This window comes from Bos indicus, chromosome 20 (genome assembly GCF_029378745.1).
Source record: "Bos indicus isolate NIAB-ARS_2022 breed Sahiwal x Tharparkar chromosome 20, NIAB-ARS_B.indTharparkar_mat_pri_1.0, whole genome shotgun sequence".
NCBI classification, from domain to species: domain Eukaryota; kingdom Metazoa; phylum Chordata; class Mammalia; order Artiodactyla; family Bovidae; genus Bos; species Bos indicus.
Genome location: NC_091779.1, coordinates 6,593,495 through 6,610,196, shown reverse-complemented (window position 1 = coordinate 6,610,196; position 16,702 = coordinate 6,593,495). Strand labels below are relative to the sequence as shown.

Genomic DNA, 16,702 nt, shown 5'->3' with positions numbered 1-16,702 from the left:
TTAATTTAGGGGAAAAGTCACTGAAAAAATAAGTTACTTTTCTCTAAAGTGACCTTCAAATCTATTTTAATACAACAAAAGTATCATTAGATAAAGAACTTAATATCTAATAGAAATGAGATAAACACAAAAAAGACATATGTTATACATACAGTTAAATATATTTTTATGAATTCTGAAGATATATTAATGAGAAGAAGTTCTTTTTTTAACCATAATCTGAAATATTGGTCCTAAGAACTTTAAAACCTGATGTACATAAGACGGGGATCTTAATTTGTAAATATATATAATTTTAAGTAAGCTGATGTTTAATTTTAAAAAATCAAAACCTAGAAATAGAACACTTAAATTCAACCCATCTGCTGCTGCTGCTGCTGCTGCTGCTAAGTCACTTCAGTGGTGGCTGACTCTGTGTGACCCCATAGACAGCAGCCCACCAGGCTTCCACTTCCCTGGGATTCTCCAGGTAAGAACACTGGAGTGGGTTGCCATTTCCTTCTCCAATGCATGAAAGTGAAAAGTGAAAGTGAAGTTGCTCAGTCGGGTCCGACTCTAGCGACCCCATGGACTGCAGCCCACCAGGCTCCGTCCACGGGATTTTCCAGGCAAAAGTACTGGAGTGGGGTGCCATTGCCTTCTCCGACCCATGTGCTAGTAAATGTAAATGTCTAAATAAAAGGAGAAAGAAAAACTTGTGACACTATTTATGAAAGCAATACCACAGGACTTCCAGCCAACTTGTGAAAAGGAGGAAAATAAAAACCGAATTTCAAGAGATAACCAAAAAATAAAAAAACAGAGAACCATCAGGAGCTTATCTAAAGAAGATGTTATAGTTAGAAAGGGATCGTAAAATACAACAGTAGCTCTACATTGAAGGAAGCTTATTTGTTAGTTTGGCAAATCTTTGTATCTCTATCAAAGTCAATATGAAAAAGCAAACTAAGCAAATACACAGTATGTTCTGTAGTCAAACCATTAACCAACACGGGACTTCCCTAGTGATCCAATGGTTAAGACTCCACACTCTGAATGCAGGGGACCCAGGTTCAATTCCTGGTCAGGGAACTAGACCCCACATGCTGCAATTGAGACTCGATGTAACCAAATAAATTTTTTTCTTACAAAAACTAAAAACATGAAATGGTCAAGAGCAAGTGAAAGAAGCATAAGGAGGACACTAGTTAAAAGAATGTTAGTACAGTAACTGTTTTTGCTTTCCTGTAGACAAAATCCCAACTTTGTAACCAAGTAACACATTCAAAAGTACTTAAATTCAAGAAAGAATAAAAGTATTCCTGGGACTTCCCCTGGAGGTCCGGTGGCTAAGACTCCATGCTACAACCACAGGGGGGTGCAGATTAGTTCCCTGGTCAGGGGAACTAAGATCCCACATGCCAAGGTCAATTAAAGAAAGTATTCCTCTTAAACCAACTCAAAAGACTCTCTAAAATATTAACTACCAAAACAAGGTGTGAATTAGATATTTAAATTTTTTACTTGCTAAGAGTAACCATGATGTAAAGGATAAAATATAAATTAATATTTGAAGATTACTTTTTTTTTTTTTTTTTTCAAATTTTACAACCCCATGAACCATAGCCCACCAGGCTCCTCTGTCCCTGGGGATTCTCCAGGCAAGACTACTGGAGTGGGTTGCCATGCCATCCTCCAGGGGATCTTCTCAGCCCAGGAATAAAACCTGCATCTCCTGCATTGCAGGCAGATTCATTGCCGTCTGAGCCACCAAGGAATCCCTATATGCTTCTAACCATTCCCCAAATGCTGATGCTCATGGTCTACACTTTGAGGATAAGGGTTTAGACCAGCTACCAGGCCTTCTAAGGACCACACTGTTGACTTCTGAAGATTACTTTTAAAAAACATTTATTCATCCTAAACTATAAAGCCTATGAAATCCTCAATTTGATATATGAGATTATACATTTTCCTAATCAGCATTCAAATTTCTATAACTTAAATATTCACCTGAATATCAATTTAAAATATCTCCAAAATCTCCAGTAGTATGTCAGCACACTTTTGCTTACCATTAAGAAGACACTGCTACAGATCAAAGGCAAGTAGAACATGACTAGTTGTAAAAAGAGAAATTTACTATCCTTTATTCTTAAACCTTTTTAAACTGAGGTTTTATAATACAAAAAATAATCTCTTCTGGGTTTAACTGTAATTTTAAAGATTATATAAACACAAAATCAAACAATTCTGTTTTCCTGAAATTCAATCATGTAAATACTCTGAAATTTGCATAATGAGCATTACCAGAGGGAAAAAATTTGGTTAGATGTGATTTCCTTTCTTTTTTAATAACTAACTTTTATTAAGTGCCAGAATGTGTCAGAACTGTGCTAAAAGAATGTCATGCATTCTCATTCAAGCCTTGAGGCAAAGATATGTGGTGGACCCAATTAATATTCTTATTTTATAGAAAAGTAAACCACCTTGGAGATGTTAATCATTTCCCCAAAGTTACAGAGAGAGTGGGTGGCAAATCTCAGACCCAGGCATGGACCTGACACCCATCCTCCAGAGCGAGTGAAACACTGAGTGTGTCACATTTATGATTCATTATTTTATAGTGAAAACCTTTAGAGTTGGAGCACTAGAAATGTGGCGATTTCCAGATGCATCTGACTTGATTTTAATATTGTTCATTTCCCTGGTGGCTCAGATGGTAAAGACTGTAATGCAGGAGACCCAAGTTCGATCCCTGGGCTGGGAAGATCCCCTGGAGAAGGAAATGGAAACCCACTCCAGTATTCTTGGCTGGGAAATCCCATGGATGGATGTGCCTGGTAGGCTACAGTTCATGGGGTTGCACAGTCAGGCACAACTGAGTGACTAACATTGAAAGGATTTCTTTTTAAAACCTTTTTTGGAGATATTGAAGCATGACTGGTGGTTTAGTTGCTAAGTCGTGTCTGACTTTTGCAACCCCGTGGACTGTAGCCTCCACACTCCTCTGTCCATCGGCATTCTCCAGGCAAGAATACTGAAGTGGGTGGCCATTTCCTTCTCCAGGGGGAAGCATGACTAAATGTCCTTAAATCGATCATTTTTGTGGCAGCAAAGCTAGTTTGAAATGAATGCATTTCTTCTTCACTATAGAAGAAATCATTTCACTATTTTCTCTCTCATTTCACCTCCAGGGCATCTCCCAACAAACTTACAAGTTGTTATTTTTGAATATAGTTTAAAAACAACTATAGCATCATAGCTTTTAATATGAAAAAAATTAGAAAATATTTCCCCAATTCCCAAGGCCCAAACATAAACCCCTTCTAAAATATCTCTGTGTTTTCAAATCTGTCCTTAAATCCATTACTTTTATTACTGGTCACTCTCAGTGCTAAACTTTATTGGCTAAACAATCACTGATCAGTATTTTAAAAAGATGAAAGAACTGCTACTGCTGCTGCTAAGTCGTTTCAGTCGTGTCCGACTCTGTGCGACCCCATAGACGGCAGCCCACCAGGCTCCCCCGTCCCTGGGATTCTCCAGGCAAGAACACTAGAGTGGGTTGCCATTTCCTTCTCCAATGCATGAAAGTGAAAAGTCAAAGTGAAGTCGCTCAGTTGTGTCCGACTCCTAGCGACCCCATGGACTGCAACCCACCAGGCTCCTCCGTCCATGGGATTTTCCAGGCAAAAGTGCTGGAGTGGGGTGCCATTGCCTTCTCCGATGAAAGAACTAGAAATCATTATAAATCAGTAATAGCAACAGGTAACACTTACTGAGAAATGACATACCAGACTTTAAAGAGAATGCTGCATGTAATATATAATGAGGTACTTCTATCAACCCCATTCTACAGATGAAGAAATGGAGCTTTAGAGATTAAGACATGATCAATGTCACACCACTGGTGGAGCTAGAAGAATATGAATCCAGACAAGCAAATAGACATTCCAATGTAATTATTTTTTACTCAATATGCAAAATAAATATCATACTCTGTCATAGGAAACTTACTTCTGTAAAATACCACAACTGCACCTTGTTATTAAACACTGTATTCACGCATTACACCAGGAAGAGTACTTGTACTGGAATCCTGTGAGGATGCTCAGGTCAGTTTTGCCACTAGCCAGCTTCGTGACCCTAAGCAAGTTACTTACCATCTTAAGCCTTCTGTACTCTCGTTGGTAATGTGATGCAACTAGACAGGATAATCCTAAGGACCTTTTCACCTCTAAATGTTTGTAATTGTTTATTTTAAAAAATAGCAGTTAACTTAAGACTGTGTAAATGACTAGTCTTAAGCTGGTTCTCCTAGGTTTAGAGAGACAAGAGAAGGTTAGTAAGGTTTTGGACAGATACAGCTTGCTATGAAAAACATCAGTGACTTCTCTTTTTTTGTTGTTTTTAAGCTTCTGTCCTATGTTATATAACTATAAAGCTGTCAGATCAAATTGTGTCAAGTACTTTATGCTCTGCCCATGAGATGAACCAAAAGGCCTAACTAGATTCTACATGAATGAGAAAGCTTAATGTCCCCTTAAGCAAACTAACTCATCAAAAACTTTACACAGAATGGACAATTAAGTGTAGAAAGTGTCCAAACTAATTTGTAAATTAAGTAAATGGCATGCTCATTAATCCTGAATGACCAGTATAAAAACATAATACACCTCTTACATAAGAACATAAGAGGCCCACCCGCTATTTTATACCCATCTTTTAATAATTTCATCCCCTTTTCCTGAAATATTATGTAACAGTTTGCAAGAATGAATGTTCTTTAAGAAAGAAACTATGAGAAAGAGCTAAAAATCAAATTGTTATTACTGTGATTTCCCCTCCTTTTTAAGGTTAATTACTGGATATCAAATATATTTTTTATTCTATAATATTTTATCACTCTGAGGCTATACATTATAATTTCCGAATTATTAAAACTATACCTGAAAATAAGAATTCTCTTTGAAAGTACGTGGAACTTTTTGTATGATTATTTAATGTTCTCTCTTCTTTTCTTTTTTTCCTGCATATCAGCGTCTTTTTTTTTTTTAACATATATCCCCTCTCTTTTTAGACTCCCTCCCATCAAATATATTCTTAAAGCAGGAAAAAATACATAATTTTAACCTGAGTTCTTAAGTTACTTCAAGAGTATGGCTATTATTGGGAGCTTTAGGAGGAGGAGAAGATCCAAAGAATTATGGAGATTTTAGAGCTGAAAGAGTTCTTAGAAAAAAAAATAATTATCTCCACCAGTCCAAGCCTTGATCCTACCTCTGCTGATTGTTTCCCCAAGACCGAAAATAGGTTAGGTATCCAAGTAACATAAAATCTGTGATGCTCTCAACCTTTTACACAAAAGGCCTGTTTCTGGACCTTATTATGATTCTCCCCTTGTCTCTTTTCTCCCCACCATCATATCCTTCTCTGACTAACCTAGGTCCTGTATTACATCAGCTCAACTTTTATTCTACTCACCTTTTATCCTTTTACCCTCCTATCCTACATAAGGCCCTAAATCCAAGATGAATCTTTCTCCACTCTTAGAACTGAGTTTTTTAGGATGACAAAAATGAAACCACTAAACAGAGTGCTTACAGTTATCAACACTTAGGTGGGCTCAACAATGCTCAGAAATCCTTTTCTATCCTCTGAGAGGGGAAAAGGATTTGATTACATGTAGGTAAAGAGGCCTATAAATCTATGGGTAATGGGACAGGAGGTTAAATGTGGTTCGTAGTAGCATAGTGTCAGTCGCATCCGACTCTTTGTGACCCCACGGACTGTAGCCCGCCAGGCTCCTCCATCCATGGGATTCTCCAGGGAAGAACACTGGAGTGGGTTGCCATTACCTTCTCCAGGGGATCTTCCAGACCCAGGGATCAAACCCGGGTCTCCTGTGTTGCAGGCAGATTCTTTACTGTCTGAGCTACAGAGAAGTCCTACAAATGTGGTTCATATTTGTTACCTTTTTTATTTAGAGAACAAAAATCAACTTTTGAAGTCATAATCACTGAGCCAACATGGACTATGCACCTGATTCTATTTGAAACACTTCACATGTATCCCTGAGAGAGCGTTTATCCCCAACCCATGAAGCGGGAGATTTAATCATCTCATTTGTCAGATGAGGAAACTAAACACACAGCAGCCCCACCTGTTCAAGGCACCCTGTGTCTGTGTGTGTGGGCTCAGTCTGTGTCCGGCTCTTCGCAACTGCGAGCACTGTAGCCACCAGGTTCCTCCATCCATGGAATTCTCCAGGCAAGAACACTGCAGTGGGTTGCCATTTCCTTCTCCAAAGGATCTTCCCAACCCAGGGATCGAACCCGTGCCTTTTGCATTGCAGGGGGATTCTTTACCGTCTGAGCCACCAGACTAGCTGTGTGGCCATAAGCAAATTAGTTGAACAGAGAGAGGAAAAGGACCTCTGAAGAAGGAATAAAGTTCAAAGTAAAAACTAATAACCTTGAATATACATTAAAAATCTTACATCAAAAAACTCTGGGGCAGACTTTATATAATGAATATGATCCATAAGAATTAGCTTCCTTAATACAAAAGTTTTTGAACTAAGCAAATAAATAAGCAGGTGGCATGAACAGACAATTCATAAAACAAGAAAAACAAACATAAAAATGCTCAACTCAAAATTTTTTTAAAAGCCTATTGGATGTAAAATATTCGTATATATTTATATGTTTTACAGATAATAATCTGGAAGAGCTCACATTATTAACAGTAGATATTCCTGGTGAAGGAGGAAGAACCAAGGGAAGAAAGGAGATTCCACATGGAGCCTCCTTCCTCAATCGCTCACTCTGTAGTGTAGGCTCTCTTGGATGCAACTCTGACAAAATTTAGGTTATATGCCTGCATCCAACCTCCAAGGGAGAAGAATGATTTGGAAGGTTCTATCTTGGGAAGACAAGCAAGGCTCATAGGGCTGACATGGGACTCCTAAGCAAAATGAGTCAGACCACAAATACTAAACGACCACACCCAGGAATGGATGCTAAATCCTTATCTTCCTGTCTATACACTTGGAGGAAGACACAGTGAGCTACTTACATTTCTCAGGTACATATACAAAAGCCCAACAATAAATTAATAGGCTGTATGTGAAGCAGACATGTGCTTGTAACTGAAGCTTCCACTGATCGACCACATGTGGTTCTGCAGAAAAGAATATCTTTGCCTCTAGAACATGTCAGCTACCCCAGCCTGTCATGACCCAGATTATTAAACACTGTTTATAATCTCACAGGAGTAGTTTACAAACCTCAGGAGGGACAAAATAAGAACTATTTAAATGAATACACCATAAAGTTTTGTCCTTCATTTCAACATTAGACAATCTTTTTTTTTTAAACCTGTCTTCTTTACCATGGAATAGATTCAATTTTACAGTGCTTAGAGTAAATACGAGTTTGACACAGTAAATCTCCAGGACATAGGCAATTTTAAAAAAACAGGAGTCTAAACACTATGCATTTGTTGTACATATCGTTACCATATAACATCACAGAGATATGTCTCATTAGAACCATGAAGATGGATATTTTCGTTTTAAAGGAAATCCCAAAAGAAAAACAAAACTTGGTACTTAATTTCGGCTTACAACTAGTGAAATATTCTGAGTCGCAATCACCACTACCACCATCACCACCACCTCACCCCATTTCCTAACACTTTCACTAAACAACAAAGAAATGTAACCAAGGGTTGCTGCTACTTGCAGAGTATCACAGCAACTTGAAAAAAAGCAGCCTCCCAACTACAGGCTCAACATTCCCCTTTCCCTCCCAGGCTTCTCCACTCTGCACTGCGAGCCACAGCCTCATACACCTGCTCTTGCAATCTTCCTGCAAACTCCAGTGTGTATGCTTACCCAGATCAAGTGAAATTGTTTTCTTACATTTCACTGGCAGCAGGCCCAGGGAAAAAAGAGATAGTAGTAGCCTTCCTCTCTGGCTTCAATATATTTGTTGTTTAATTGCTAAGTTGTGTCTGACTCTTCGCGACCCTAAGGACTGTAGCCTGCCAGGCTCCTCAGTCCTTAGGATTTCCCAGGCAAAAAATACTGGAGTTGGTTGCCATTTCCTTCTCCAAGGGTCTTCCCAACCTAGGAACTGAACCTGCATCTCCTGCTTTGGAGATAGATTCTTTACCACCGAGCCACCCGTCTTCAATACATATTACTATAAAAATGAATGACGAATGGCCGAACAAGTTTGCATAAACAAACCACACACTGGTGCTAGAACAAAGAACTGCCACAGATGAAATCCATGTGAAGTTCTGCGGCTAGAGGAAGAGCAATAGATGGTCTCTCAACAGGCAGATAGAAGGGGAGACCCTCTAGGATGGGAATGCTAAACGGAAGCCAGAAAGCATGCTGAGAATAGCTAGCTGGATTCATCAAGAGAGTTAAGGTATGTAAAAAGCAGGGGCATGCACACTAGGAAAATAAATTGGGGATAGAAATGACAGGCCAAGAACGCCAGATTAAAGAGTCTGGACTCTATTTTGCACACAGAAGGAGGTAATTTAAAGATCCTGAGCAGAAGAGAGACACCCAAGGCTATGGTTTAAGACAATTTACCCAGCAGCTGCGTATAGGATAGAATAATAGGTAAAAATGAAGGGAGACAACTTGAGAAACTTACATGAGTTTCTTGCAAGTTCCTCATGCATACTTCTTTTAACATACTTATCACAGGAGAGTGTGATTTACCTATTCTATCTTTTCTTCGTCTATTCTACCAGGCTCAGAACTCCAGAGAAGCATAATTTTTCCAAAAAAGTAGGGATGGGTCAAATGATCTCTGATGTCCTTTCTAACTAATACCTTAGGTCATGCATGACCACTTAGAGGAAAAAAACAGGGAAACAAGCACTTAATTTACAAAAGGTTGGTACCATCTAATGAATAATCATTTATTCTACCTCAAAATGTTTTCTGATGATGAAAGAACTATCATTCATTGCTTGTTTACCTTGCACGAGGCATTATGCTCAATATTCTACACATAATAAATAATCTATTCCTCAAAATGATTCTATGAGGGTAACTATTCTTACACACGTTCTTCCAATGACGAGCCTCAGGTGTGAAAACGTTAAGTTGCCCAAGTTCACACAGCTGGTAAGTGGCAGAGTCAGTCTCTAAACTTAGGCAATCTCTCTCCAGAGGCATTTAATCAGGCTCCTCGATCAAGACAAGAGTCAATATAACCCATAATGTACCTGATCATACAAATATCATATATCAAGCATATTGTTCAGTCACTCATTAAGTGTTAGATTTTTTTGAATCTCGCAGTATCCTCTCTTCAGACTTTAGATATTTGTTCTAATCCCTACAAAACCACCTGCAGAATTTTAAAATGTTTACTACACAATGAATACAAAGCCAACCATTTTAAAATGAAAGGGAAACTTAAAAGCTGACAAAATAAGAGATTCAGCTGGTACTAGATTCAATATGAATTATGAGCAAGTTTTTTTTTTTCCTAAGTTAAAGCAAAATGATCCCACAATAGGGCTTCATTCAAAATTAGGAAAGGTGTACCTCAAGGATATATACTGGGACCACGCTTATTTAACTTTTATGCAGAGTACACCATGAGAAATGTTGGACTGGATGAAGCACAAGCTGGAATCAAGACTGCCAGGAGAAATATCAATAACCTCAAATATGCAGATGATACCACCCTTACAGCAGAAAGCAAAGAAAAACTAAAGAGCCTCTTCATAAAAGTGGAAGAGGAGAGTGAAAAATCTGGCTTAAAACTCAACATTCAAAAAACTAAAATCATGGCATCTGGTCCCATCACTTTGTGGCAAATAGATGGGGAAACAGTGACAGACTTTTTGTTCTTGGGCTCCAAAATCACTGTGGGTGGTGACTGCAGCCATGAAATTAAAAGACACTTGCTCCTTGGAAGAAAAGTCATGACAAACCCAGCGTATTAAAAAGCAGAGACATCACTTTGCTGACAAAGGTCCATCTAGTCAAAGCTATGGTTTTTCCAGAAGTCGTGTACCAATGTGAGAGCTGGACCATAAAGAAGGCTGAGCGCTGAAGAATTGACTCTTTCAAACTGTGGTGCTGGAGAAGACTCTTGAGAGTCCCTGGGACAGCAAGGAGATCAAACCAGTCAATCCTAAAGGAAATCAACCCTTTCTTTTAGATAGGTCAGATAGCATCACTGACTGAGTGGACACGTGTTCGAGTAAACTCTGGGAGATGGTGAAGGACAGGGAAGCCTGGCATGCTGCAGTCCATGGGGTAAAAAAGAGTTGGACACGACTGAGCAACTGAACAACAATTAGATGCAGAAATGGAAAAGGACCTCTGACCTCTTCATGCGTCAGACAGCATTCAGTCTTTTATTCCATCCTGAGGATCACATTTTAAGAAAACTACACTGAAATGGCATCACCGACTTGATGGACAAGAGTTTGGGTAAACTCCGGGAGTTGGTGATTGACAGGGAGGCCTGGCGTGCTGCGGTTCATGGGGTCACAAAGAGTCGGACACGACTGAGCAACTGAACTGAACTGAACACTGAAATACAATCAGGATGGCAAAGGATCTGGAAACAACAGTATGGAAGATAAGGAAAAGGAACTGGGGAGAAATCAGTGAGGGCAAGTCCTATTGGAGAAGTCTTAGAAGGAAGGCAAGAAACTTCCCTTCAAATATCTGAGGTGTCAATATGCAGATGAAAACTTAGTCAACATACCTCTAAAGAGTAAGAGAAATGAGCATTTCCAACAGTAAATTCTATCCACAAATGTATCACACCTCATGAAAACACAGATCACCTAATTAACTCATCAGAGAGAACTGTCAGTGACTGCCGACACATTCCAGTTGTGACTGGAGTAACATCTCTCCACCCAAGGCACAAGGACATCCGTTTTCATCTAAGCCAGTTCTAGAAAGGAGAGCCAAGAGTCCACGGAATTCAGCTGAGTGATTATTTGTATATGCCAACTGTAAAATCACGGGAATCATTTTATAGAACTATGGTTTTTGTTGTTGTTGCCATTTTGAAAAGCTGCTCAGATGTAAAAAGTTAGTATTCACCGAAGTTTCACTTCACTCAGAATCACCTTGGTTTCTTTTTTAATGGTCTAGAAAATTTTATCAATAAATCTCCTCAGTCTTGAAATTTCAAATACTTTTAAATATGCATTAAATTACAAAGCTAAATATCAATACTTCGAACATGTGGTTGCTTTTTGCTAAATATAGCTAGATTTGCCACTCATATGCATATGTAATTAATAGAAAATAGGACCAGATATAAAAAATGTGTTTTTTTTTTTTTACTTTTATTTTTTGGCCCTACCACACAGCATGTGGGATAGTAGATCCCTAAGGATCAAACCCATGCCCCCTGCAGTGAAGTGCAGAGTCTTAACCACTGGATCTCAAGGGAAGTATCCAGATCTAAAATGAGTAGATTCTTATTCTGGGATCCACAAGAGCTATATGCGGGACTATATAAATTACATTCAATTTTTCAAAACAACAGTCATTTCCCCACATTAATACACAAACTAATGAAAACCAAAAGATTTTCTTGTTTTTAATTTGAACTCTACCAACTCAACTCATTTTGGTTATACTTTATCTCATGAAGAGCAAAAGCTCTGACAAGTAGTAGAGAAATCACAATTTTAAAAAAGAAAAAGTCATTGTTTTGAAATGTACCTCAAAAAAGTACTGTATACTGCATGACTGTGGGGAGAAGATAATAAAAAGGAGAAAAAGTTGAGGAACACAGTTCAGTGTTCAGACTGAACACAGTTCAGTCCCTCGATACTTAAACAACAAAAATTCTAATTTCACTGATGACGATACTCGTAGTAGCTCACCTTTAGGAATGTCATCACATTTAATTCTGCTAACATTTTGAGATAAGCTGTATTATAACTACTCTTACAAGGCAAGGTTCAAACGTATCTATTTGGCTTAAATTGTGGAATTATACTGCCTCTGAATAATAACTACTGTTAAGAATCAGAGTAAGTTCATCTGATATATGAAGGGCCGGTTGATGTAAACTTGAAAGCATTACTAATATGTATAAAGACTTTATAGACTAAATTCCTTATCAATACAGTTTATTACTTTATCATTGTACAACAAAAAGTCAAGTTCATTGACTTTTTCTCTATAGCTATTTACTGAAATTGGCTTCTCCATTATCACTATACTGATATCACTCCTCCAATAATAACCTCTCAATTCCCAAATTCAAGGGATTATTTTCATTTTACCCCTCTTGTCCTTATGACAGACCAGACCCAATTGACTACTGTAAAGTTTCTCTTTCCTTGGACAATACTCTCAAGTTTATTAGTTTCCTTCCTTTCTCAGTTTCTTTCAGCAACTGAACCCTCTTCTCCTCTCCTGAATCCATAAATGCAGGGGTCCCCCCACATGCAATCTGGGCTGTTTTAAAAAAGGCAATTTACTAAATTGATTTGTTCCCAAAACATATTAGCAAAAATCTCTGGGCATTTAGATTAAGGAATTTGTAACATTTTAATCCACAATGCTAGACTATAAGCATCTTAAGAGTGGAGTTTGTTTTTGCACCCCACAGCATCGGATACTCAGTGTTTGTTGAATAAATGAAAGCTACCTCTGGTGTAACCTAAAACTAACATCTCATTGGAGAAGCTAGTAACTAAAATCATGCTCTTTTTTTCTCTTTTTACTCTGTGCTGAACTTCCTGGCAGGAACAACGTCAATCCTCAGGGACCTACAACAGGTCCAGTCAGAGCACAGGCAATCCTTAAGTTCTCTAAAACAAGACTCATCTCTCAAGGTCCAAGGTCCCTTTCACCTAATTCTCCAAAAAACATGTCAGCAGGGAGAGGCATTGCATTTCTGCTAGGGATGGTACATGATGCGGAATCATTTATTTTCAGACAGAATAAGTCAAAGAGTCTTCAACTAATCAGAAGTAAGTTTAGAGTGGATGGGTTTAAAAAGTTTAAATAGATGACTCTCAAAAACATCTAATTATAAAATATTTTTTCTCCAAATCAAAGTTAAATCTTTTGTTTGAGGTATATTACATAGCTATTAAAGGAATTCGTAATGATTTGAATACTACTTAAAAGACCAGACTAATCTGGAACTTGTTAGAATCTAAAATCCACAGATAAAGCATCTTAGATTGTAATCACTCAAGGAGCAGGCAATGTTGCTACTCATAGAAGTTAAGTTCCCTAAACCAATCCTCATCATAAATTCAGAGGAGTCCACTATGACAGCATACAAGCTTTCCGTGAAAGAGATATTTTATCATTGTTTGTGCTGCGAGTCTTATCACAAATGGACTCTCACCACCACATTCCCTGGGCTCGCACCCACATTGCCCCCCACCCCACAAACCAAAAGAGACAAGCAAAGATTTTTAAAAACCAAAAACTTAAAGTCTTGTCCATATACCAAAAACTTAACCTTGTGCATATTAGCTAATCAAAATCGTTCCTCTTGTAGGAGAAAACCAAAACACAGCTTGCAAAGACAACCTGTACATCTTTTGTACATGCAAGCAGACACACAAGGCAAGTCAAACCCAGATCCATTTTGGTGAATTCCCTCCAGGGCCCAACTGTGTGTATTATGCAACAGCCACCATTCCAGGCTTTAATCCCTGTCTGTGATGCAGTGATAAAATACCAATGGCCAGGGTACAACCTACTAGGAACTTGAGTATATTTGTGAGGAGACAAATTAAAAGCAAGAACTACCAAATTCTCAAGACCCTTGAAAAAGACAGGATGTGTTAACAGTTCTGAATCACAATACAACTTTTCCTTCGGGTAGTCTTTTAGCAACCTGTCCCTATCCCACTCAAAAATCCTCACACGAGAATGTTTTATTTGAGGTTTTGAAAGGAAATCACAAAAAAGGAAGGGGTCGTGGTTAATTTAGAATCTACTCCACATAAGACACTCAGACCAACTTCCAGAAGCTGAAAAGCCAGTGAGATACTTCATCTGAAGTAAATGTAACCCAGATCCCTGAGACATAAACAATCCAAAACTTCACCCAGATTTCCTAGGGCACAGGCCTCGAAAAATTGCACAACGGGCAGCCAAGAACTAGAACAAAATTGCAACGACCTGTATTTTAGAAGGGAATCTATACAATACCTAATCCAAACGTGGTTACAGGTAAGGGAGCTGGTCAGAGCATCCTTGGAGGCCACCTGCGTGGCGGAACCGGAACGCTTCCGCCCCACCCGCCACCAGGTCCGCTTCCCCCACGCCGAGGCCACCGGCCCGGACTGAAAGGCTCCAGGTGGCAAAGGCAGGAGGGGAGCGGGCTCGGCAGGCAGCAGCTGGGGAGCGGGCCGAGGCGGGCGCAGGAAGAAGGAGGCATTCCCTCACACAAAATGGTGGCGCTGGCGCGGAGGCCGGCGCACCTGGGGGCGCCCCGCACGCCCCTCGGAGGAGCCGGCCAGTCGCCCGCAGCTGGACGAGCGCCCCGAGCCCGAGCGGCCGGCGTGGGCCTGCGCCGCGCCCGAGCCCTCGGAGAGGCCCGCAGCTCGTGCCCGCGTCACTGCCCGCGGCTGTGCGGGGCCAGGCCGGCGGGGCGCGAGGCCGGACCCGGCAGCTTCGGCCTGGGCCCGGGAACCCCCGCCCAGGACGGGCCGCGCACTCACCTCGGACGCGCCGCCGGAGCCGCCGGAGGAGCCCGGGAAAAGAGGCGGAGCCGCGGGAATGAATGGAGCCGGCGGCGGCTCGCCGGCGACCCCCGGCCGGGCCCGGGCCGCGCCGCTCGCGGCTGCCGGGGCGAGTGCGGCCGCCTGCCCCCCGTCCGGGACACCCGGCTCCTGGTCGGCGGGCCGGCCGCAGCCCACCGTGCCCTCCGCCGGAGTGACGCACTCGCGCCGCAGCGCCTCCAGCCTCTGCGGCCGCACGGCGCCCGCGCCCACCGCGAATCCCCCCGCCCGCCCGCGCCGCACGGCCCCTCCTTGGCGCCGGGGACGCCGCCCTGCCTCCGGCCCCGCTCACGGGTCTCGCGGGCGCCGGGCAGGTGTGAGCTCGGCCGGCCGGGGGGCGCCTCGCGGCCCCCGCCCCGCCCCGCCCCCCGCAGCCCCTCTCCCCGCCCCGGCTGCCGTCGCTAGGCAGGGAGCGACGCCGCAGCTCAGGCGCTGGCCGGGTATTAAAGAGTGACCTTGGCTTAGCTATAAAAATAGGTGCGGGTAAGCCGCGGGGACCTCGACGCTGAAAGTGCGTATTCCTTGACTGTCAACATTCGCAGACGCCCGTTTGCATTCCCTGGGGAGTTCTCCAGCGAGGGGCGGGACCTCCGGGAATTTACCCAGGGTGGGCGAGGCCAGCCGACCTCGGGCCGGGATGCAGAGAGTGCGGGCGAGGACCACTGGCACCCGCCCGCCACCTCCCTCCTAAATCCTCTGCCACGCTGGAGGATGGAAGCAGAAAGGAGGTAGAGAGCCCCATTCCCAATCTGGAAAAACCCAATCTGGACAAGACAAGACTTCCATTTTGGGATTACCAGGAACCACCAGATTCCCGCGTTGACCTTTCCTCTTTCTTAGTCTAGCACACGCAAACTATCCCCAGGCGAACGGCGGCTCCACCCTCCTCTCCTCCCCTTCCTCTCCCAGCATATTTCGTCTGCCTTAGCGCCCCGGGCCCTTTTGCTAATTACACTCCCAATGAAGAAGACAAGCTCTCAAGTATTTAAAGAGAGATAGATTTCTTTAAAGTAATGCAGGCCATAATAAATGAATTGAGGAATAGTATTGTGTTAATCCGTAATCTCTGGAAAATAAACTCACCATTCAAGAGCTGCGGCATTGTTTTCAGCTCATCCAATAGGTTTGAAATTGCTTCTTTAATTCCTCGGAAATATTAAGCAATCGCAGTTCCAGCCTTTCTTGAATTTACTAACAGTCAACGAAGTCAATAACACTTGTTGATAGAGATATATTTAACTCATGTTTTTCACCAAATAGACTTTTCTAGTTGCTCATAAAAATCAATTTCACATCTCTAATGTTCTATTTGTAATATTTAATTAACAGAAATCTTAAATGTTATAAAGTATTTACCATTTTTCTGGCCCTTAACACTGAATAAGATTTAATTGAGCAGGAATTTTGAATAGCAGGCTTTTATTCACAGCAAATCTGAAATGAATGAAGTTATTTCAGGCTATTTGTAAATCGGAGTCCCCGGGGCAATTCCAAAGGATTGCCACTTTGGCAAGATGTCCTTTTGGCTACCAGGCTACAGGTGTTGAAGACTTGGGCCTTAGAGTAAAGCTAGCCAATGCAACTTTTTATGTTTGAAATGCATGAGTGTGGTTGGATTTTAGCTGTTATTGTAGTCGGTGGCCACTTATGCATGGGAAGCTATCTCTCAGGTGTCTGACCATGCTTTAGTAATCAAAGTCACACTCACCTAGCCCCTAAAAGAGAGACTCCAGTGGTTGCTCATTCAAGCAGCTCTCTTTCTGTGGCAAGGATCTTTCCTGGTGAGCCCTGGTGGAGAACTGCTGTCTCCTCATGAAGAGTGTCAAGTAAGGAAACTCTGGCTTTATTCTCTTCACTTGCAACAAGATAAAGCTCTGAGTGTTTTAACTGAAAAAAATAAAAAATCATCATTTACTTCCCTCTTTGGCTGAGATACACAATACCTTGCTTC

General features: G+C 41.4%; 1 protein-coding gene across 4 annotated transcripts in view; it reads right to left on the bottom strand.

Annotated features, from left to right (window-relative positions):
* Positions 1 to 15,572, bottom strand: part of FAM169A (family with sequence similarity 169 member A) — a 66,296-nt gene extending 50,724 nt beyond the window's left edge. The window contains exon 1 of one of the 4 annotated variants that reach the window (XM_070774533.1): positions 15,549 to 15,572. The gene's annotated coding sequence lies outside the window, so the exon portion shown is untranslated. Of the gene's footprint in view, positions 1 to 14,179; positions 14,298 to 14,691; positions 14,826 to 15,206; positions 15,326 to 15,548 lie in introns of those variants that run through there. The other 3 variants (XM_070774532.1, XM_070774530.1, XM_070774531.1) reach the window with 3 other exon arrangements.
* Positions 15,573 to 16,702: the final 1,130 nt, after the last annotated feature.